We start from the raw sequence: 25988 nt of genomic DNA, 5'->3' as shown, positions 1-25988 counted from the left end.
GCATTAACAGATTTATCTTTGAATTTTTAGCTTGTGTGCCAAATAATTTATTGAGTTCATCCCATGCATCTTTTGCCCATTGTATCCCTGTGATGTGATGAATGATTTTATCATTTAAACTGAGTGTGCAATAAGTCCCAATGCTTTTTCATTCCCGCTCTTCCACTCATTTTCCTCTCTTGCCTCTGGGCATTCATCTCTTCCCTCAACTAGCTCCCACAGATTTTTTCGAGCAAATACATGGTTTTTGTCTGCCATGTTAAAACTGCTCCCCATTAAATTTGGCTATTTCTTGTGCTGTACTCATGATTTTCACATTTACACATTCTCTTTTACAGCCTCTAACCAAGGGCTTGTTCCCGCACACACACCCTATTCACTTGTATATTTCAACATAGCACACTCTCCACCCACAGCTATGGCCACATTTGATTGCTTAGGGACTTTGCATTTCACAAATGATGTCTCGTCTAACATCTCAGGGTCCTAGGTGTGACTGCTTATAAACTTTCTAATTGATCTGTACATAATTTCATAGTTATAAATACTAGAAGCCGCTCTCTCTCTCTCTCTCTCTCTCTCTCTCTCTCTCTCTATGATATATCAAAAATGATTATGTAGACTTACTGTCTAATGGTGCCATGATAGCCTTAGACTAAATTGGGGATCCATATCGTAAACTCATGTGCGAACTAGAGAAGGCAAGGCAATTAAGCATAGGAGAAGTAAGGTAAGGGAAAAAGGCAATTAAGCATAGGAGAAGTAAGGCAATTAAGCATAGGAGAAGTAAGGTAAGGGAAAAAGACATAAAATATTCAAAGTAAATCAATATCACTATACCAAAATTGCATATCACTTACTCTTGATGATATGCCATTAGGAGGAGCTGAGCTACGTCAAAATTTATAGCGCTAAACCATTGGCATACATCCATGAGGGAGGTCTGTTGTTGTGAGGTTAGAATAGCCAAAAGGAGGAAACCTACAATATAAACTTTCTTGTAAACTTGTGAGATGAGAGATTTGATAACATCAGGCTGCATGACAAAATAACATTATATCAATCACTTTAAGCAAGCTAAATACTTTAGAATCAAGATGACAACAAGGATATATCAAACCTTAGAGCAACCGCAAATCTTAATCGTTGACTTCCTTGTGCAAATTCAAAAGAATCAAAATCTCATCCATATCAAAAGGTAAGTATTGTGGATTGTTTCATATTTGACATAAAAGGAGGGGCCTAAGATACATAGTGATTCAACATTATTATGTGTAATCACTTGACAGGCATCTTCAATAGCAGCATCAGCATCCCTCCTTTGCCTATCTTCTAGCTCCTGATCCCTAGCTTGATTGCCTCTAGTTTGTGAATGGAGCTAAGTGTCATGAGAATGACATATGTCACATCATTGACCTTAACATTTCCCTCAAAGGAGGGATTTCAAGAATATCTTTCATCTTTGTGTCAGAAAGAGAACAAGCTCAAGATTCTTGTCATAATGAAATATAACAAGCCGAAGGGAGTTCATATCCCTTGGCATCACTATGAGTCTATGCACATGGACAGCGAGAGGACATAACTATCCTAAAAGTTTGATAAGAAATTTCTCCACAGCTTCCTACAGGCAATTGAGGGTAGAAGCCTACCAACGCATATCGATCTTGATTTTTTTGTAAATGGATCTTATAATGAACTGGAAAGGAAGCTTCAGGATGATGCTTTGCATGTGTCATTGTACCCTTCTTAGCTCAAGGAGGACGGATCTATGCTGCTCATACCTCTGTCTCCTCATTGCCGAGAGTTTGGACATATTTTTCCCAAGACTCTTAGATTTTGAAGCTCCTTTCCCTACTTTAGGATTGTCATTCGATGAGCACCTTGCGGTCTATTTTGTACACGCCATTTGAAATTTTAAACAGGCATTTAAGTTACAAGTAAGTCCTCTAAAAAATATCAAAAAACAAGAAAGTAACACCAAATCACTATAATGTGATGGGGACATCAGACACAATCATGATCCCCTCCTCATGTTGTCATGATTTGTCATGCATAGCTCTTCATTCCACAAAATGACTCACCACAACATGAAGACCATGTTCAAAACATTTGTAAGGCCTTATCTCACGTTGTAGTGATTTTTCACGTAGTCATTTTGTGAAATGAAGAGATCTGAATGAGAAATCACTACAACACAAAATGATGACATCAGACACACTCTTGATCCCCTCCTCGTGTTGTAGTGATTTCTCATGCAGAGCTCTTAATTCCATAAAATGACTAATTAAACGCTTAAATAAATTAACAAACAATCAAGAAAGTATAAATCATGCACAAACTTGTACAACTCACTACAATGCATACCATATTTAAAAAGAATTATAAGGCCTTTTCTCATGTTGTAGTGATTTGTCACATAGTAATGATTTTTGAAATGGACACGTTAGAAAATATAGTTTAAAAATTTGTTCAATGTATAATCAATTGGATACGATATAGTGGGTCATGTGTTGATTTATACATGCATCAATCATTGATCTCTTTGACTCGTCTAGCATTCTTTGAAAGATGTCATGGTCTATCTTCTTACATGTATCAATCATTGATCTCTTGAACTCTTTTAGTGTTGTTTGACAGATGTCATGGTCTGTCTTCTTCCACTCTTTCTTGTCTCACATAACTTAAACATAGTGTCTAAATATTTCCACACATTGGCTTTACGTGTTCTTGCTTGGCCGTCGTTTGCATGGTCTACTACTGCATTGTGAATGCCCTTTCATCGGTTGTATTTCACAGTCTGCAATGATCATCTTCTTCTATGTGACAAGGATTATCTTGTGGTATTAATGGAGATAAAAACATTCTTGATTTAACACCCCCAATGGAAGGTTTCTTAGGTACATCCCTCCTTTTTTGTCTTGTTCAATTTTTACGTGTCCACCATGTAAGTCGATGTCTAATAGAACTTTCTCTATTGCCTTGATGGAGTTGACCCATTGACTCCATGCAAAACATATATATAAAAATAAGAGTTTTTCAATGATTCTATAAAGAGAATGCATTGTACAAATGTGAACTCTCAACATTGGCTTGTAATCTTGGTCTTATAAGTGCCTATTTGGTGTCTTCTTCTAATACCTCTTATCAAACACCTTTGCACTGCACATGCAATATATGCACGGAATTTTTCAATTTGCTACCTTAAGACATTGTACATACATTTTAAAGTTTTAAGATCACATGCCATATGCCACTCCACCTTATATTGTCCCATGTCTCGCACATCCAAAATTTTACCATTTCTCTGCTCGTTCACTGATCATGGGTATAGATGTCTTATGAAAAACCCAATGTAGAATATCAAAATTCTCTGAGTCTACCTACAACACACAAAGAACATAAGAATGCAACACTCATTTCTTGTTATATCTTTGCAAATTTATCTCAAAGGATCCCAAGGAGAATATATTGTTTTCAGAGTGAGCACTAAACAAATGCCCTATTCGTCAATGTGATAGTAACCCTTTCTAACTTTATTTCCTTCAAAATTTAACACTCATCAAGATTTAGCACAAATTTGAGGAAACCATCACATTCTTTAGGAGTAACTTCAAAAAATGAGATAGTATACGATTGCAAGGCCTCCAAGTCATAAAAAATATTTTTATATCTATTGTATACCACAACTCCTTTTGGCGCAGCATATGTGTCTTCCATGTGAAATAGGGTTCTCAATGCTTGCAGTACCTCTTCATTTACTTGTCTACATATTTTTTCTACTGAAGAAGGATTTGGCAATAATGACCCTTTCATACTAAAACCCTTTATCTTTTCTTGTAAAGTCTTATAAGTGGCTGAGTACCCTCTATGTGATATTCTTGCCTCATCAAGTATTGCTTGGATATCTTATGGATTGAGTTGGTTCTTTTTAATAAAGATTGAGTTGGTTCTTTTTAATAAAGATTTCTAGAACCTTCTTATATTTCTTTTCCTTCATCATTGCTTCTACATATTGGCAATCTAAAAGAAGACTAAAATGTGCGCTAGAAGGTTCTATTTTTGATTCTTTATTAGGGTGTAACAATGATGTGATGAAATTGAAAGAGCAAATTAATATCTATGAATATATGCAATAATGATTGAAGTTTATAAAAATATTTCAATAACAACAATCAACCGATTAATAGAAAGGGACTTACTGATTGCATGTATTCTTGGTTCTTTTTAATAAAGATTTCAATCTAAGTTTGTAAAACCTTCTTATATTTCTTTTCCTTCATCATTTCTTCTACATATTGGCAATCTAAAAGAAGACTAAAATGTACGCCTGAAGGTTCTGTTGTTGTTTCTTTATTAGGGTGCAACAATGATGTGATGAAATTGAAAGAACAAATTAATATCTATGAATATATGCAATAATGATTGAAGTTTATAAAAATATTTGAATAACAACAATCAACCAATTAATAGAAAGGAACTTACTTGATTGCATGTATTCTCTTCTTGATGCCACCACCCTTAGATTCAGTTGCTCAATTCCTTGAGTTTTTTTTTATCGTCTATGTAGACCTAATGAGATCTGCTTAAGTCTTAATTCATCTCTTTGTTTTTCAAGCCCTAGAATTATTTCCTTGTTGTTTAATAGCTTCTGTACACACTGCTCTATGGTTTGCTTCAAATGGAAGTTCTCCTTCTCATACAGATCTCTTTCTAATTTAAGAACATTGCTTGTTGCTTCCTAATGATGTGTATATACTAGGAGCCCATTATAGCCATCTCCAACATAGTTAAGTAGAGATGGCATATTCTTAAATGGGGGTGTGGAGTTTGTAAAAGGGTCTTTTGGATATAGTGTCCCGTCAATCCATAAATCTATGTTTTTCTTCCCCTCCAACCTCAACATTTCTTTAGAAGTAATCGACAAAGTATTGGGTTTATTTCTCTTGCTCTCAGAGGCTCATATTCACATTTAAGCTCCATGTGGAGGTTGTAAATGTCACTTCTCTTTGTATTCCTCCTTGCTCTTGATCTCTTTGCCATCCTCTTGATCTATTCCTTAATGTCCTATGGTATAAAGCAATGCCACGGTCGTACATGTTAGAGTTTTTTTCTATGCATCTATAAAGGATACCAAAATCAGAATGAAAATAAAAAGGTGCCAAAACAAGGACTCAAGTCCAACTACTTTTGGATGAGCTTGGTTCAAATTTTGAGATATGAGCCATTAGACTTCGAAAACTCGCCATACCGTAAATGTACTTCACTTTTCATGTAGTTTGTACTACGTGAACAAGAAAATGTGAAAACTTTGAAAACTCACAGTATTCTATCATTCTTTATCTACATATGCCAGGGTCTTGCATGTTAGATATTTTTTCTATGTATTTATAAAGGATACCAAAATCAGAATGAAAATAAAAAAGGCCCCAAAATAGGGACTCAAGTCCAACTACTTTTGGATGAGCTTGGTTCAAATTTTGAGATATGAGACATTAGACTTCGAAAACTAGCCATACTGTAAATGTACTTCACTTTTCACGTAGTTTGTACTACATGAACAAGAAAACATGATTGAAAACTTCAAAAACTAACAGTATTCTATCATTCTTTATCTACATTTAAGAATAGGAATATATGTTTTATAACTTAGAAAGTGGTGGGAAAATATACCAAAATTAATTTCATCTTATTTTTTAGACTTTTTGGATTATCTCTCTCTAAGCTGAGTTGGCACTTCTTAGAAGGCCCAAAGTTGAGTCCAAAATTCTCCTAATGTGTGCGGGCAATAGCCAATGTAATGTGTGGTGTGTGTTGAAGTTTGGGATAGTGAACCCAAAGTTGTATATATTTGAAATTGTGAATCTAACATAGATGTTAGATAAGGCTCTCTCTCTCCCTCTCACACATTCGAAGCTCCTTGCATGTTTGCATCTTCTTTTTTCATGTGAATTCTTTCAAGCCCATTCACTTTCTCTACAAATGAAACCTTTTATTTCACCTCCTTTCTAACCAAAAACCTTTTATTTCACCTCCTTTCTAACCAAAAACTTTCCTCTCTTTTTTTGTTACCTAGAAGACTATGTAGAAGACTTTTTATTCATGTTTTATCTTATCCTAGTAAGATTTTAGCAACCATACACATAAACCTATCATAAACCAGTCGAAGACTCCAGTTAGTTGAAAATTTTTCTACAGTGTTCTATAGTGTTTCTATGTGAAGTCTTTGCTCTCCAAAATTAAATACATATGACCTTTTCCTACCCTGCATCTTATTTTCTGGCATCTCGATTATTTTTACTTAACACTAGTAGTAAGGTCAATTTGGTGGTGCCTTTATTAAATTACAGGGCATGTTTGAACACATTAAATAACTTAGGAGGTCAATTTAGGAAGCTCTGAAATTTCCCATGGTTTTCATCCTTAGCTTTATAGCATTTTAAGGACTTACCTTTTTTTGTAAAAAAATGGTAAAAGTGTGTTTGCAGGGAGAAGACACATGATTATTTTTACTTAACACTAGAAGTAAGGTCAATTTGGCAGTGCCTTTATTAAATTACAGGGTATGTTCGAACACATTAAATAACATAGATCTTTTATATATATATATATATATATATATATATATATATAGAGAGAGAGAGAGAGAGAGAGAGAGAGAGAGAGAGCTTGACAGTGTTATGTTCTGATATCCATTGACAACAAAGTTTGGAAACTACATCACAGTACAAGCTAGTGGAAAGATGCATTGATGAGGGGTTGACATTCCAAGAAGATTCGATCCGTATCAAGGAAAGGTTTTCATTAGGAGAGGCTTGGTGGGTGGGCTTCCTATGGGGGACCAGCTTCAACATTGCAAGGTAGCTTCTGGTCATCGCGTTTCTTGAAACTTGCACCAGTTGGCAAGACAGATTTGGGATTTCATTTCTCGAATATGGCTGGCCATTACAGGCCATTTCTCAAATATGGCTGGCAATTACAGGCTCTTATGTTAATGGATATTTGGTTGCATCCCTAATGTTTCACTTGGAGGAGGATCAACTGAATTTATATCATATTTTCACATGGTCAAGTCTTTGGCATATTTGGATGACCAGGAATTGACTCTCAGTCTCACATACTGGACGAGTGCGCGGGATTTTAATGTGGCAAATTTCCTCTATGGTATCGGCACAAGTGATTACAAAGAGGTTGATTCGCATGACGGCTCTATTTGTTTTTTAGGGGTTCAGGGCAGTAGCATGGGTTTATGTATGTCAGTGGCCTTTGTAGCTTATTACGGAAAAAATAAATTAAATAAATAAAGAGAAAGAGAAAGAGAAGGAGAGAGAGAGAGAGAGAGAGAGAGAGAGAATATACGCTGGACAAAGAGTTCTCGAGGTTTTGTGTGCTTGCACTTTCCTCTTAGCTCGCCACCATCATCCTCAAGTCAGGAGGCCGTACTACCACCACCACCATCATCACCACCACCATCAGCAGGAGCCACACTATGGCCGCATTCGCATCTACTCATCCTTCGTCTCTGTGGCTTCGTCATCCGCTTCTGTAGCCGCGTGCACAAGATCTCAGGAAACGATCGTGACCTACACACCATAGCAGAAGCAGGTGCGGCGTGTGTCAAGAACCTCTTCTTGGTGAGAAAGGTGACATTGGAGAGAGCAAAAAAAGGAAGAGGAGGGAGCTGAAGCACCGGGGCGATGTTGTTCGGGTGGTCCTGGCATCCCCTTTGTCCTTGTGGTTGCAGCTAATTGGGACCAGACATCATGATCGATTATCAGCAAGCGAGGACGTGAAGCAACTGAATCAGTATAGGGAGGACCAACTTGCCACTTGGATTAAGGATGAGCAGGAGGAGGAGGTGGACGGGGGTGGAATTCTTCACCCTCCCCTCTCATCACGCCATTAATTTAGTAGTTTCCCATCATCGTCAAACCTCATGGAGGAGGGGGCGTATTTTTCCACACACACACACAGTCTGACTGATGATGGTTTGCTCCCTGAGATCAGCCTCAGACAACAACGCACATGCACACATCATGTGTCTAACTGATGACAGTTTGCTCCCTGAGATCAGCCTCAGACAGCGCACATGCACACATCATGTGTCTAACTGATGACAATTTGCTTCGCTAAGATCAGCCTTAGACAAAGCCCATGATGCACATGCACATGCACACACAAGTGTCTAACTAATGACGGTTTGCTCCCTCACATCAGCCTTAGACCGACCACATGCACGCTCCCTTGGAGGAAACCTATGTGGGGCATTGGCGTACTTCACTCCATGAGGTGAGTGACCATAATTGGAGGAATTTCTATTTTCTTGGTGGTGTTAGGGGGGAGGCTTCTTCTTCTTCCAACACACTCCCACCCCTTCTCCTCTGCTTTTTTTTCGCACTAGTGGCTGGTAGAGACCACCCCCCCCCCCCCCAATCATGTTTTTTTGTGGTCCCCACCACGGTTGGTTGTTTGGCTATGGGACAAGACCTACTACGCAGTCAGTTTTGTATGCAGCTAGCTATGAGAGTAAGTGAAATGAGGACTGCTGATAAGGAAGGGTACATGATGCAAGTGACTTTGACAGTGCAAGTAAGTGACTTTGATGGGGTATGATCTCTATACATGATGAGGGCAAGTGAAAATAAGGGTAGGAGTATACTAACTAGGGTACCGTACTAAGTTTGACTTTCGCATCCAAAACGCATGCACATGACTTTAACTGTGCAGGTGACTATGATGGGGTATGATCATCCCCTATGTTGTGATCTGCTCCTCAAGTGATCATGATGGTAATTTTTTCTGCACGTGGTGACTACGATGGTATGATGCCTTCATTATTCCCATGATGTATGGGCCATCTCTTCTCATTCTTCAGGGAAATTAAAAGTTTTAAGGTTGAAATTTGCAAGAGGTAACAGGATGAGAAATGAGACGATTATCTGGAGGGATTTTTCTAGTTGAGCTCCACCGGTTACGCCGACAAAGAGATTTCCTCCTCAGAGAAAGCCTCGCGCATAAGCCATCCCCGGACCTCAGTAGGCACCGGTTTCTTTTCAAGAGAGGCTGGGAGGATATATAGATCCTACACCTCAGGTTGTGGATTTTGCACCACCACGGGGCATCACTCTAGCCGGGCTGGTACCCTACAGTAGGCTACATCCCCTAGATAGCCACCACCATCTACCTGCCAGCTATAGATTTATGATATATTACATCGACACCGATCAGCTCCAGCCAAACCCAAAGGACATGCACCAGATATCTGATCTTCTTGTATCACCCATGCTGGACATCCTGGATGGTCCCCTGCCTATCCCAGGTGGGTGGGTGATCATATATTAGCATTGATGATGATGTACTCTCATAGCAGTTCTCATATGGTTTTATTAGTTTGTTGTATTTTTCTTTTGTTACATGGTGAGATATTACATGGACTATCATGGATATTACCCAAAGGGTCTCATAGGCCCTTTGGGTCTTTTGAAGACGTGTAATATGATAACTTTCTTTCTTTCTCTCTCCCTCTCTCTCTCTCTCTCTCCCCCTCCCACCACATTGAAGTCCTATATGACATACTAGATCAACCTATACCTACGCCACAACTTCATCTTTTTTGTGCATTGAATATACTGGTGGCAAGGCCATTGAAAGAGACAAGGACCACAAATAACTTAAATTCAAGCTTCCTTTCTATGGCCACCATAAGACTTCAGAACCTATCTTGGGAAAAGGTATTTAATTCCTGCTATTTTGCATGGAATCAAGGACCAATAACACCATCAAACAAATCCATAAAACAAGAGACCAAATGGACCCACAAATTATTACACTATTATGGTTATTAAACAACAAAATTATTAAACTATTATGGTTAGTAGACAAAAGCTAGAGTTGCACTAGTAGAGCCATTTTGAATGATTGGGTTGAGAGCAAATGAGTGAGAGAAGTATGTTTTTTATATGGCCATGACACACTTGATAATATTTTTACACTTAGATCCTTTAGGCTGAGCATAAACCTTTGGGTGTAGAAGTGTGTAATATTTTTACACTTAGATCCTTTAGACTGAGCATAAACCTTTGGGTATAGAAGTGTGTGTATGTCCTAGGTCCATATGAGCCAAAGACTATATCACTTTGGTGATTGTATAAGGGTAAACGCAAAAGGTCAAGGGTTGATCCCATATGATGTAAGCAGTGAAATGTAAACTGCGTGACTCTTGGAGGTTGGAAAATTCATGTCCCTTGAAGAATGGAAAAGGCATGTCTCTTGGAGCAACCAACGACCAAATGAATCTTATCCAAGGCACTATAAAATGATGTATCCTTGTTCATTTTCACATGAGATTTGATTAAGGCAATGTGTCCATAATCTTTATTAATGTTCCTTTGCTTAAGCTCTTGTTAATCAAAGTTTGATTACATTAATCTCTTCATAATGATGTTCATCATTTGTTTCAAGCCTCCATAGGTCCTTAATTAGAACCATCATGAGAGCCAAGCACAAATGGTTAAAAAAAACATATTATTGATATGGATGATGTAATCCCAAGAGCTTGACTAATCGGTACATGAAGGTAGCTAGAGGTGGAAGAGCTAGTGATATGGGACATTCTGCCACTACATGAGTAGAAGAGCTAGTGGTATGGGACATTATACTACATGAGTGAGATTCACAAGGGTGGTTTCAACCACAATGGTTGATTAGGATGGAGCCTACAATAGGAGCATGCAAAGCAAGTGCTGCAGATTCACGTGCTATTTTGAAATCAGATTTAGGAGGCGAAATCTGATTCAGGAGGCGAAATCTGATTTAGGAGGCAAAATCTGATTCAAACATAATCAGGCTGTGCAGAAGATTGAAGAAGAATCAGTTTGTCTATTTTTAAGAAAGGGTGTAATTTGAATGACGGTGCTTATGAAGGGTGTTCATGGTCGAGTTTACTTTCTTCTGTAAGGGGGATGAGTGCCAAGAAGATGCCGAGTAGCAGTTATGGTGGCGGTTACAATGGCAGTTATGGTTCTTGGAAGTCAGATGCTGAATGGTAATACATTCTGGAGAATTCACAATAGCCTTTATATTCTTATTTTGTAAGATCAGTAGTAAGGCGGCAAGGTTCATAGCAAGGAGGATCATGGTGGATTTTGGCAGTATGGCAGTAGATTTTGACAGTGTAGTTTGACAACCCAGTTGACAGTTTGACAACAGAGTTTGACAACATAGTTTGACAGTTCTTCTGATTTGCAGACTGACTTTGCTTAGCAGCCAGTAGTTAACTTTTTATGGCAAATTTTTCAAGGAAAAATCCTAATATTATCAATTTAAAATGTTTCAATCAATTTTAAGCAGCCAATTAAATGAACTTTGCGGATCCCGGTATAGCATCCGTGGCTTTCCATTTAGCATGTTTAATGGGTCTCGGATTGGTGTGGTGCATCTTTCTTAAGGGCTGAATATGATTGTTGTATTTTAATGACGTGATCCATAATGGGAGGTAAAAAGAAGAAGAAGAACAAGTGCAAGATTTGCATGAGTAGGAAGCATGAGGTGGATGATTGTCCATGTGCAATTGATGAGTGCTCAAATAAAGATGCATGTAGGAAATGGTGTATGGTTGATCTATGCACAAAGTTTCATAAAATCATCCATCAAGTGCATAAAGCATCATCTTCGGAGGAAATGGAGACTGCATTTGAAAGGTTGGTGGATTTTGAGGATGACTTAGAGAATGCATATGAATGGTTAGCTGATCACAAAGGAGACAGGCAAAGGTCATGTTCCAGTAGGAAAAGCATTGGGAAGTTACAAAAAGCATGTGAGAAGTTGCGAGATGCATATGCAGATGAGTTTGAAGGGGAGTCAAGTGATGATGATGACATTTGGATGGGCATGGAGTTTGAAATCCATCAAGTGGGGATACCAAAGATGGAGGAGAAGGAGGTGCAAAAGGAGGTTGGCCAAGAGAGCCTAGAAGAGCCCCTAGATACCCCTAACCTACCACTAGAGTATGCTCATGGAGTGGAAGAGGAAGATTCATTGCTCAACATTAGGTTACATATGTCACTTGCATCTGAGGAATGTTGTGAGGAGAAGCAAATCATACATAGCAATGATGTTGTTCATGTCATTCAAAGCGCAAGAGGCGGATACCAACATGAATGAAGAGGAGGATGTGATTAAGTTGTTTTTAGGTTCCATGGATAATGTGTGTGGAATTACAGATAAAGAATCAAATCAAGAGGAATTCCCTAAAATCAGATTTGCTAAAGAGGAATTTGGCAAATATGTTAGTTCAAGAAGAATTTCCACCAGAAAGATCTGCACAGGAGGATTTGTAGCCAAAAGATATTGCAAAATTGATATTTTAACCCTATAAATAGATTTTGCAATCAAAAAACCAGTGGGAGGAATTTCCAGCAAGCACAGGTGTATTTCAGAGGAATATGGCGGAACAAGAGCAAAATCCGTTCTTGTACATCAAAGCATGGTTGTTGCAGATAATTGTTATGGTCACATTTCAGGTGCTGCAGGAATACCAGAGGAGTTTCGAGATGCTAATTTTGATAGTTGGCGGATTTTCGACTATTATAAGTGATATTGCGGATGATCAGGGAAATCAAAATTTTGACTCTGAATGTTTTGAAGGACATATTTTGATGTCACAGGTTGATATTCAGCAAGGAGATGTTTCAGTTGCAAAGAATTTGAACAAGTGGATTGATTTTTGGTCTGAATCAAATACAGGTCTTATGGATCAAATTGAGCAGGAGGATTGTCAAGAGCAAGTTGTTAAAGAGTACAAAGCAGGTTTGACACATTTGGGGGATCAGCATATGATGACTAAAATGCGAGCTAATGAAATTTTAAGCTTAAGTTTGATGGATGTGCATTCTAAAATGGATGTGGGGAAAGTTGTTGTCAATTCAAATATATTTTTGTTGAATGATGTGTGCTTTCAAGTTGATGACAGATTGGAGGTGAATTTGTGCAAAATGGGTTGTCAGATGTGGATGACAAATTCTAAAATACAGGTGATGGCAGATTATCAAAATTCGGATATTCATGTGTTGCAGATTTTGGAGTTGCAAATTGGTCAAAGAGGATTGCATTACAGGGTGCATAATGATCAATTTTTATGGTTTGTGGATTAGATCACATCTAAACAGGTTCAGAGGATCCTAGCGGATTATATGCGGAATATTTTCCTGATTTTTATGGAATTTTCAGATTTCAGAGCAAAGTTGGTCTGTGTGTATCAACACAGGTTTCTTGCATATTGGTGTCACATTGTCATAGCAGATGGCCAAATAAACCTACACAAGTTGATTGAGACTGATTTTGATGGTTGGAGGATTCAAACGGAATGTCAAACTCTTATCAGGGAAGTTGCAAAAGTTGTCAAGGGTCAAAGTTTTGGTTTTGAAGTATCTGAATCTCTGATGTTGATGAGAAATGTTCAGTCTAACTTTCAAAATGTTTTCATTGTGAAGAAAGTTGGTGATCAATTTGACTATTTGGCAAATTTGGGTTCAGATTTATTTGACAAAGGTAGTTTTGATAGCATTCAACTTGGAGGATGTCAAGTGCAGATATTTGATGAATGTGAAGCAGGTTTTACAAACTTGATTATGTCAAAACAAGTGTGGAGGATTAGATCAGATTCAAGGCAGAATTATGATGCAGAATTTTCAAGTATTCTGGAAGTGTTATCTGATTTGACAGTCAGGTTTCTTTCATTCAGCTTGACAAGGGAGTATGGTCCGATTTTCAAAATGTGGAGAAGCATGTTTTCAATGACAAGGCAGGAAGTCAGATCAATAAACAGTCGGCAGTGTAGCAGATTAGTCAGAAATCAGTGGAGGACTATGTTGCAAATGGAAAGTCATTAGATATGCAAGATTTCAAAGAGGAGGATGTTCAGATGATGTTTATGCTGATTTTGTTTTATCTTTGCAAGATTCTTTGCCTATCTAGTTTACGGATCAAGGGATCGTGGATCCGAAGTCAGCCTATGGCTCAAGCCACGTGTTTAAGACTTTCAATTTGTCAAAATCGGATGTAGTGTGAAGTGTCTTTTGAAATCTGGATGGAAGTTAGAAATGTCATGCGAAGTAGTTAGTGGTTATCCGCAATAGAAGAAGAAGGATTTTTCATTCGCAGATATGGATATTTATGTAATCAGATAGTTGACAGTTATTTTGACAATGAAGATGCAGTGTGTTTTGTCAATCTGGTTGTCACTGGTGTTGTCATTTAGTTTGTCAGCTTGTTTGTCAGAAAGTCTGAATTTCCTTTGAAGTTTGTGAAAGATGTGATAAGCAGTAAACACTCAAGTGAAATGGAGTTAATTGCATCTCTTTCATGGATTCTCTCAACTCTCACTTTGTCTACACTACAATCTAAAGTCCTATGAATACTTCCTCCACCAAGATGAGTAGTGTCTAAAGTACCTCCCTCCCCCCCCAATGGAACTCTTCTACTCTCTATGTTCATTTGAAAACCTGTAAATAATATAAAGAAAATTAAAAATTATGCCAAAAATCTAACTAAGTCACAGATCAAATTTAGTACACATAATCCATCTCCCACAACAAAAATTAACAAAAAAACACAAAAAAACATATCTTTTTTTTACTTTTTCTTCTCACCACACAACTGCCTTATCCACTTCTCTACTATAGGCTTCTCTTGCCTACAAGCTCAAGAATAGGGGAAATTGGCTTGTAAGATGAGAATGGGAGATGAAAGAGAAGAAGGGAAAACAAGTAATATCCTCAACAATGATGTTAAAGATGGTTACTCTCTATTTACCCATGCGAATGTGAGCATGCACACAAGAAAATAAAGAAGAAACATGCCATTTGGGGATCTTACCTTTCTCTTGAGCTCGAGTGTCACGTAGGCTGTAACGCCTGTGACCGACGGCGGCAGACCGGATGGCTATGTCCGGGGTTCAGTGGGAGAGGATGCCCATGCGGAGTCATGGGCGGCTAGGCTAGTGTGGACGGCAGGCCACACACTATATAGCCTGGGGGATGAGGGGCAATCCTCATTCTTCCTCTATGGCTGGGTGGTGAGCCAGAGGCCGTCCCCTCTTGTGGTAATGCCCGTAGCGGTGTTACGGGAATGTAACACTGGTATCAGAGCGTGGTTCGAGGGGATCGTGAGAGTCCGCGCGTGAACGGGGGACCGGCCCACTCGATGGTTTTCATCCACAATCTTCTCACCCTTATCTCGAATGGAGGGTGTGGAGGGAGGCGGCCATGGAAGAATGGAAGGGAAGAACTCTCTCTCTCTCTCTCTCCCCGTCACACACAGCATATTGGAGGTAAGCTTCTCATTTGTTTTCCTGCGTTGAAGCTTATCTGCGAATAAATTTTCGTTTGGAAATCGTTGAAGCTTAAATCGTAGAGCTTTTCTGGAAAACAATTGTGTGTGTGGGGGGGGCGACACCAGCCCCACTGTCTGCGAAAGAAGTTGTGGATGCTTGTGTGTGGGGGAAGGCGAGAACAGCAGCCCCCCCTTGTGAGGTAGGGGGCTTGCCAGGCGGCCTTGAAAACGCGAAGAGCAGCCCAGGGCCGCGTTGAAGAGCGTGGGGGGGCCACGGAGCCTGCTGTGTGTGAAGCAAAAACACCCAGGCAAAGAGCCATTATGTGCGACCTGTGAAGCGAAAACACCCAAGGCGAAGAGCAATGTGGGGCAAGATCACCCTAAGCGCCGTCTGAGGGGGGAGAAAATGCAAATGCGTTGTGTGGAGCTGCTGCTGAGGACGAAAAGCCCACGACTGGCGTGCTGAGAATGGCTGTATAAGGGGGCGCCTTTGCCTGTGCTGCGTAGCCAACCAGGCCGGCCAGCCAGCCAACCAAGCGGCGGCGACGGCGTCAGCCAGCCAACGCCAGCTAGCCAGGGGCAGTGGCGGCCAGCCACCACCAGCCCAGCAAACGCCACGAGCAAAAAAAAAAAACCATATATTTTAATTGTTGATTTCTAATTTATTAAAAATGAAGTGGGCGGCCAGCCAGCGGCGGTGGCCAGACTTGGCCCTAAGGACGCTCCCCACCACAGGCGGGCGGCCACGCCCGAAGCGGCGATGAGGGCCGGCCCGGCCCGTTATTTTATTTTATTTTATTTTTAAAAAAAACACAAAACAACGGCACACCCCACGAAACAAACCCACACGGCCATCGTGTCGTGTGGTGGTAGTGCCCGTTTTCCACGAAGTAGACCCACCGCACACGGCTGTAGCACCGTGTGCTAAGAGAGAGACAAATCCCACAACCGTAGTGCCGAGTCCTTTGAGAGAGAGCCGTTCTATGGCCGTTGTGCCTAGTGAACACGTCTATGACCGTAGCACCTCGAGGGTAGCACATGTGGTGATCACACTTTCCCGTTTTATAGCATTTTGCAAGCGTAGTCTTGCCTATGTTCAACATAATGTGCGATTGTGAGCACATTTTAGTTGCTACCATATGAATTTGGGAAATATATTACTTTCCTACATAAGCAATTGTAATATTGCATGACCGGCTATTTTGCTTACAAGTTCATGTGCGTGTAAACCCTATAAGTCGTATGACCCCTGGGAAATGAGTGGAGCATTTATAGGATTTAATAAGGTTTTACATGGCAATAGTGAGTAGTATCTCACTCCAGATGAGCTTGGTTGTTGTTAGTATCGGATCCGACATATGAAGTGTACATAAACTCGGGCTGAGATAGGATAGGAGGCTAAGCCAGAGAGCTTAGTGGTAAATCCTACTGTATCTAGTGAGTTTTGACTTAACCGGAGTGTTAAGAAGTAAACTCAAAGTCTGGGGCTGAACTCTGGAGTGTTCGGAGGCAGACATATCTTTTGTTAAATCGGAGAATTCAGCAACAGATGAGCTTGGGGTGAACCATGGTACCCAGGAAAAAAAGCTCTTCACACTAAAATAGTGCACAATAATTTTAGAGTGATAAAAATCCATCGCAGGAATGTTTTACAACTTTCCATAGATGATAGATGAAGACCATGTACTTTACGGAGTTAAAGTACATAGGTGGTGACTTCGGCGCCACATTTTTTGTAGGAAGTCACCAGTGGTGTGGTTAGGTCAGCCGAGACTCCACAAGACCTATGCACTAGTTTTTTAAGTTGACCTCTATGATAAAGACGTCCAAAAATTCGTGTTGTAATACCAGAAATTGTACTGCAATGTGCAATGGAGGGGTCAATTTGTGTAGTCACTTCTTAGCAGCAAGTGACTTAAGCATCTTGTTATAGATGGTTGTATATGGTACTCCCACTCGGGGGAGGTACGCCATTGGGTACGGAGTTACTCACAGACTAGTATGGAGCTACTAGTGTGATGATAGTGGGTACGTAGTTACTCACTACTAATACATAGCTGCTAATAAAATTAAGATCCTCGAGTGAAAGATACTCTAGATCAACATTTTAAATTACCGAACCACAATCCATGAGTATCGAGGTACTCATAAATATGTTGACGTTGCTCAAATCGAGGGACCGATTTGTTCGATGGTATGGAATAAGCAAGGAGAGTGGAGTAACTTAAAAGTTACACATCACTAGTCCTAGTGAGTTGTCGAGGTCATCCGTAGTTTGATGATCCCCTCTACCTATCAGATAACATTCAATTTTTCAAGCCCTGGCATTTAATCCGTAGTGATTATGAGTTGGGTAAAGATATGGTTATGAAGTTCTTACAAGAGTACTCGTTTATTTGCTTGTCATTGGTTATAGCTTGGTAGAGATTGCCACCTGTGATGGGTAGATAGCTTTGCTGCTATGATGAGGAGGCAGCAAATAATGTTCTCATAGTTATACTTCATACCAACACCAAACAGGGATAGGATGAAATTCCTAAGTTCATCATCACGAAGTACTGTGATGTTTGCATTTATATTGAATGTATGATGTAATGAGACATTGGGCTTGTGTAATTACCATCAATTATCTAGCAACCTATGGCTTCGCAGCAAGCTCAGTCATTATCTGTAAATTGATAATGTGGTTATTAGTAGTTTGGAATTTTCTTGATAAATGGTACAACCCACCCAAATAATTCATAAGTGTGTAACCGCTTATGAAGGGTAATAATATGCAACAATGAAGCACTTTGTTACAAGTGTGAAACCACTGATAAGTTGCAAAGCAGTTTATCAATAGTACCACCATATGTGCGTAGACACTATACCACATCTTCGTTGCAAGATGTTTAAAAGTTTCTTGGAAGGACAAGAATATAACATATGATATTAAACATGGTCTAGATTTATTCTTGGACCTATGACACTAGCGCGAAGTCCGCTTGAGAGTAGAGTTTTTGAGGACAAAAACCTTTCTTGAGGGAAAGGAGGGATATCCTCAAATATCACATACTCTGTTGTGTAAGTCCAAACAATACTTGAAGGAATGTGTCTGGTAATAGCAACAAAGAGTTGTAAGTGATTGGATGAAACTCCAGACACCCGTAGTGGTGCAAGAATCTCCACATACTATATGGTCTGCCCGCATATATAGTATGGCATAAGAGATAGGAAGTTTGATTGTTATATTTGAAGGGAAATCTTCAAAAAAAAACTTCATTTACTCTGAGTTAGAGTAAAGTTTAACCATCCGTAGATTGATGGTAGTTAGAAACTCAACAAGATTCTAGAGCATATGCTTGTGCAAAGATATTACTCTAAGAGAGAAAGTATCTCTTAGCTTTGGAACTAATCCTTGTGATGCATGATTGGATTGGCTCTAGTTTATTTCTCCTATGGCCGTAGAGCTTTCCAAGGAGAAGTTTTAACAAGTTGGTGATGCAACATGGTAGCGTAGTCTACAAATATCTAGTAGCATAGTCTAAGAACTTGCGCTGCTAGAGTGCTCTCCAGTACATTAGCTTCTGTGCTAATGACATGATGCAAAATCAAGGCATGAAATTTACCTTAAGGTTTTGGTTGAAATACCAAATCATGGCTTGTGTGAGCATGATCCTGTCTTTACAGAGGTCTGGTGTGCTGTACGCGTACGCACTTTGTCACAGCCTCGCCCACCTTCCTCGCCGTCACGTAATGCTAGTCCGGAGAGACCGGCCGTAGGTGCGGCGGGTAGCGAGGCGAGAGTTAGTCCGGAGAGGCTAGCCGAGCCTTCGGGGTATAGTTTTGATAGTCCAAGTGCGGGTCATCTTGGGATTCAGAAGACCTATGCACTAGTAAAAAGACAGTTTTATTGGCCTAGTTTGTTTACGAACGTCCAAACTTATGTGCTGAAATGCAGTAAGTGCCAGGTCAATAAACATGAACGTCTTAAGGTTGGAGGACTACTCCATCCGCTGGAGATTCCTCAAGGGAAATGGGAAAGCATTTCCATGGATTTCATTACCGGTTTACCCAAGACGAGTCGAGGGAATGACTCGGTGTGGGTAGTAGTGGACAACTAAAATGGCAAAGTTTATTGCCACGAAGAAAATTGTTAAAACGCCAGAGTTGGCAAAACTCTTTATTGAACATCTCTACAAGCTATATGGCCTACCCGCAGATATAGTGTCGGATAGAGATAGAAAGTTCAACAGTCATTTTTGGAGGGAAATCTTCAAAAAGTTGGATACTACTCTGAGTATGAGTACGGCAGAGCATCCAGAGTCTGATGGTCACACTGAAAGAGTTAACCAAATTCTAGAGGATATATTGCGTTCTTATGTTGATAAGAAGCAATCAAATTAGGAAGAATATTTGCCCATATTGGAGTTTTCTTATAATAGCTCCAAGCTTTCAGCGACGACTGGATTTACACCATTCATGTTAATGTATGGATTCCAGCCGAGATCTCCGATGGTTGTAGGCCTAGAAAAGGAGAAGATTCAATCTGTCAAGGATTTCCTTGAAGATATGAATGATATGCTCAGAGCCGCACGTGAGAGCATTCGTAGCGCTCAGGATCGCGCTAAAACTTATGCCGATAAAGGATGCAGACAAGTGACCTTTGGAGAAGGTGACTTTGTATTTTTAAAGGTTCCTGCGCAGTTAGCAACCATGCAAATGGGAAAGTGTGATAAACTTTCTCCTAGATATTGCGGTCCTTTCGAGGTCCTTAAGAAGATTGGGGACGTAGCCTACAAACTTGAGTTACCGGAGAGTTCTCAAGTTCATCCTGTCTTCCATGTTAGTAACCTGAAGAAATCAGTTCACGGGTTAGAGAACGTAGTTTCTCTAGATATTTTGGTGGAATTGATCACTCCACCAAAGATACCACATGAACCAGAAAGGATTCTTGGGTATCGAGATAGACAAACCCGCCATAACATGTACCAAGAGGTACTTGTTAAATGGATAGATAGGGATGAGGAGGTAGCTACCTGGGAATGCCGTAGTGCAATTTCCAAAAGGTTTTCCCAGTTTGTTTTCGAGGACGAAAACTCTTCTTAAGGGGGGGGGTAATGTCACGTAGGCTGTAACGCCTGTGAGACCGACGGCAGACCGGATGGCTATGTCCGGGGTTCAGTGGGAGAGGACGCCCATGCGGAGTCATGGGCGGCCAGGCTAGTGTGGACGGCAGGCCACACACTATATAGCCTGGGGGATGAGGGGCAATCCTCATTCTTCCTCTATGGCTGGGTGGTGAGCCAGAGGCCGTCCCCTCTTGTGGTAATGCCCGTAGCGGCGTTACGGGAATGTAACATCTCGAGTCACTATTGATGCCTCTTAAACAAGGGGTTTCTCGCTTCCCCTTCACTCCTTGCTATCACCAGAGGTTGCTCACCAAACTCACAAGGGGTTTCTTGCTTCCTCTTTACTCCTTCCTATCACCAAAGGTTGCTCACCAAACTCACAAGGCAGTGCTTCCTCTCACTATGTGCACTTTCTCACAAAGCACACAAAGGAACATGTACCAAGAATGCTACCAAGAGACTCAATTGGCACATAAGGGGATTGTGTTTTTACATTATAAGAAAGTGACTTATATACAAATGGCCCTTATTCACTTTTGAGCATGCACAAGAAGTTATAAGATGCAGGTGGATAGTCTTCTCATAATTTACGTTTATACTCTCTTATGTTGTAGAGATTGTATTTTTAAATACTACTAAAGGATTAACATGCGTAAGATTTTTGCAATTATGGGTGTGTATGACAAGTTGTGTAACAAACCACTTTAGCTTCCTAGAGCATGGCATAGTTATAGCACCAACTCACATAGTGAGTTTCACATTATGGATTGACCTTTTTAGTTTGTAGTTGGTTTGTAGTTGTAGAGTACTTACAAATACACTATGTACTCTTATCTTTTATGTTATGTTAATTGAGTAAAGAAGAGGAAGAATTTCAACCATTCATCTCTCTTGTGTTGTGTCTTTCTACTCTTGTGTGTATGTTGATAGAAAGCTTATAATAAGGAGCTCTAGCTTAGACATCTCCTCTGTAATCTTTTCATGGTATTAGCAGAGCATCGGTTTGTGAGCAAAACAAGCAAGGCAATCTCATATATCCCCCGCCTTTAATTAGAAGTAAATCTTTAGAGCAGCATAGATGGACAAGATACATTATCATATCTAGGGTTGCACTTCTCGGTTTAGCCGATTTAGCCTGGTGGCATTACATGGTGGAAATAAGGTTTGAAAGGGCTTTCCCACATTTTCAAAGCCATCTTAGGTCATTTTGGTTCCATTTTCACTCTATAACACTTCTATAAACAGTCAAAGAAAGTGTTTGTTTTGCTTATGTATGCACAATTACCGATTTGGTGCATTATTACACTATAAAAGAAATTAGTGAATAGTTGGTGGATGTATATGCATGTAATCAGATCACAGTAACAGTGATAGCCATTTTTTTGGCTATCCACATTACCACAAGGAGCTACCTCGGCCAAGGAAAAATCATATAAACTCTTTGTCATAAATACCTTTTCACTGTAAATAGGCGTGTGTGCGTTAGGGACTTTACCCATATCTTCCATATATTTTTTATATTATTTAAAAAAAAGTTTTTACTAGCCACTCATCAAAAATAAATAAAATTATTACGGCCCATTTTGTGTAAATATTTCATTCCATATAAGGGCCTAAATATGGGGGTCTCTATTTTCTCAAATATGGAAATACTTCATTAGGTGTGTGTATTACAAAACCTAAGTATATTTTATTTATTTATTATTATTATTATTATTTCTTCATAATACTTTTGGACCATCATTGTACATATGCTTCAACTTCACCATGCATAAGTAACTCCTATGCTCTCACATTTCTACCCACACCATGTAGAAAGCCTATTACCCAAATCACTTTTTCCCTTAGACTATTTCATCTTTTATTCTCTCATCTACCCTAAAATAATGAGGGTTTCCCTCCATTTTGACTTCCATAGTTTAGTTATTTTACTATTAAATATTTTATATATTTTCATTAAATACTTTTTCATATATCAATTATTTTTGTATATTTTATTCACAAATAGATCTCTTTGTTTATTTTATTTTCCTATCATAATAACCATATTGTGACTAGTTAAATACTAGCTTGTTTTTTCTTATTATGTAAATCCTTTATAAAATAGAAAAAATCTCTTCCATGCAAGTGTCCACATACACTTGAGTCTCTAAGGTCAGGGTATGATGTATTGGGGGGCTCACTCTTGGAGCTATCAAGAAATTCCACCAATGGGGACCCACACAAAGATTTTAAAAATTCAAAAAATACATGATTCTGCTGAATTTTTTGCGCCCGCCTCCACTCCGAATTTGGACTGGTCATCAAAAGACAAAAGTTAGCTCCGGAGCTTAAGAATATGCTCAATTTGTTTGAGAGTTTTTGGAGCTAATGGCGGTGAGATATGAATTTTTTATTGGACCCCAGTCTGCCCACTTTTTGGCAAGGTACACCTAGTCTCTTCTCACCTCCCTTACACATTCATCACCTACATACTCACTCATTCCTTTCTCACTCCATCAAACCTGCAAACTTCATGTCCTCTCTCACCCTCTCCACCTTTTCCCTCTCCTTCCATCTCCATTTTCTCTCATTTCTACTCTACACCCATACCTCATCTCCATTTCTCTCCCTACTACTCCCATATTACTAAATTATTTTCCCAATCTCAAAAATACATAAAAATTCAGCATGAATGTATCATATTAACCTCTGCAAATATGGGGTTTCCATCTACAAAAACTCCTATATTCTTCACCTCAATCAACTTTTGTGGCGTCAAATGCAAGAAGGGGACCGACGGCGGTTAACTTAAAGATCTACACATGGGAGAATCCAAGCTTCTTCGAGCTTTCAACCACACAAAGGATCTTTCCAAATCTTTACTCCTCTCACTCATTTTGTACATTGTATTACTAACCTTTTATAGTGATTACTAACTACTACTAACCACTAACATTTGTAAATAAGCACCCACTCTACTACTTTTGGAGTAGGCATTACTACAAGTATTTGCTCAAACCTCTACATCACACTCTCCTCTCATCTTCAATAATTCTCTCACCTTGAGCCCACATCCATGTGACTCAAGGGATAAGAAGAGGCCCACTCTCATTTCAAAAGAAAAAATACATAATCTATGATTTCCCATAATAAGATTGATTAGGCTTAATCCTAATTGGGGCTTCTCAAACCTATAAATAGAGCCCCTTCCATTCCTTGTAAAGAAGAGATTACACACATTGTACACCACTCCCAACTCTAGTGTGTAAGGAGATAGTGAACTTGTGAGCTCTCTCTATACATCAATACCTTTGATTGCATAGAGAAGCTTGAAGCTTGAAGCTAGTTATGTCATTGTGAGAGCTTGAGTGATGCCATACTCCCTATCATAATTGTATCTTGCCTTTGTGCATAAATAAGATTAGTAGTTTGGGTGCAATTGTGTACAAAATCTTGGACTCCTCCAACTCCAAAGTTATTTTACCAAAGCGGTACAATGTTTGATTTAAGGTAAACTCAATCCTTGTATTTTGTGGTGTGATTTTATGCTTGGAGGCTTGAGGGCTTGTTTTTGATTTGTTGCTTTTCAATTCATGGTAAGAGGGTTATATGGTGAGAGGGCTCCCATAACCTTAAGACCAAGTGCATAGCGACAACAAAATCAAGCTTATATTGTCTCTCCAAGTTCTTCTCCAAGTGGTGTGCATCCATTTGTGTTATGCTAGTCTCCTCCACACACAATATCATATGTTACGAGTGTTGTTGAGAGTGTGTGTGCCTTTTTGATTGATGTATATGGTTAGCTTGTATTGATTTGCTACAAGGAAAGATTTTTGGTGTCCTAGTTCACACACATAACTAGGTGGTGCCCCTTTTCTTGTTGGGTGTGTGGTTTTGGGGTTCTTATGTTTGTGTGGCGTTGTACCCCAAGCCCATTGAGCAACACGGGAGCCTTGTGAGGAGTGCTTAGAGGCCGCTCTTCTTGTTGCCCGCCCCGGACCACCTCAATTTTGGTGCCCCCACTGAGGAACGAGCAGTTTTTGAATGGGTATTTAAGGTACATAGATCTCTCTAACACCTAAATTTCCTTGTTTGCTTGTTGGGTATCATATTTTAAGAAGGAAAGTGGTACTTTTGTGTGATATTTCATGAACAATCCACCTCCTCCTAATCCTCTTGGGATTCAATTCAACCAGTTTCATTGGGTGCACTCCATTAGAGTGAATGTTTGCATTGATAGAAAGATTTTCTACCAACAACGCATGGTTCTTCTTTTTGGTCCAGAAAGACTAAGTGAGATTTTAGCATCACATAATCCTATCATACTTCCCATTTTAGATTACACCATTTCCTTTGATGTGCATATTTTCATCTTGTTTTAGCTTAGTTTTATGAATCAAGAAGACATACCGTAGGCCAATCTCTTATGCTAGGCAAGAAATACACATAGTTGTTGGTAGTAAGTTACAATTTCAGCGTGTCATTCGTCGTATGTTTGGACCTAGGCAAGTAGCAGCCATTAATGCCTCAGTTATTTATTTTGCCTTTGATTCTTTATGACATAAGCTTTGACGTCTACATTTTCATTCTACTTTGAAAAAGGAAAAAAGAAAAAAAAAAGAAAAAAGAAAAAAAGGAGTGAGAGAGAGAGAGAGAGTGAAGGAAGACCTTTGTGCAATCATATTTGTGCTTCCTTCTTCTCAAGCATGGATACCACTAGGCAAATGAGTGGCTATCCCTTATTCTTTGGAGAGCCCGGTGAGGATGCCGAGTTATTCTTATCAAACTTTAGAATGGCACTCCACATAAAGAGAGTGGTAGGAGACCAAGAATGCTTAGACATGTTTGAGTTGGTCCTACGAAGAGATGCTTCCACTTGGTTTCAATCTCTACCTGCACCCGCACGAGTAGATTACAAGGGGGTCATGCAACTTTTTAGAGACAATTACTTCACTCCTTTGAACACACAAAAGCTATGGCAAGAAATAGTTGCTCATAAGCAAAAGGATCTAGAGGACTACTTGAGTTATAAGCAAGAATTCTTACGTCTTTGGACTCTTTGGTTGCGTAGTCTTCCTAACCCTGGAGATGGTGCTGAATTCTTGAAGAAGGAGAGATTTATTGCAGGGATGTACCCATCACTAAAATTGCAAGTAGAGTCAGGAGAGCCCACAACATTTGATGCTGCTGAGGCTAGGGCTACCAAGAAACTCCGAAAGATGAGGTGTATGCTTGGGGGGGCTTTATCTTTGATGACTCAAAGCCTAGGGAAGAGGTACAGTCTTGCACTCGTAGAGAATTACCTGAGGTCACAGTCGAGGTGATAGAAAAGTTAAATGAGTCTTTAAATAACTTGTCTATCCACTTTGCACAAGCTGTGGAACAGAAGGGCCAAGCTAAAAGGGTTGAAGAACGAGAGCAATGACCTAGGCGACTCTTGCAATGTTGGAATTGCGGAGAGTCAGGGCATGGGATGTATAATTGTCCTTGGCCTCGTGGGGAGCCAGGGAAGCCTAACATGAATTATCCAGTGATGAATGCAGGTGAAGGCACTAGTCAACAACAACC

The sequence above is a fragment of the Cibotium barometz genome, chromosome 39 (assembly GCF_041138505.1).
Source record: "Cibotium barometz isolate CiBa-2024 chromosome 39, ASM4113850v1, whole genome shotgun sequence".
Lineage (NCBI taxonomy): Eukaryota > Viridiplantae > Streptophyta > Polypodiopsida > Cyatheales > Cibotiaceae > Cibotium > Cibotium barometz.
Note: the sequence above shows the minus strand (reverse complement) of the source record.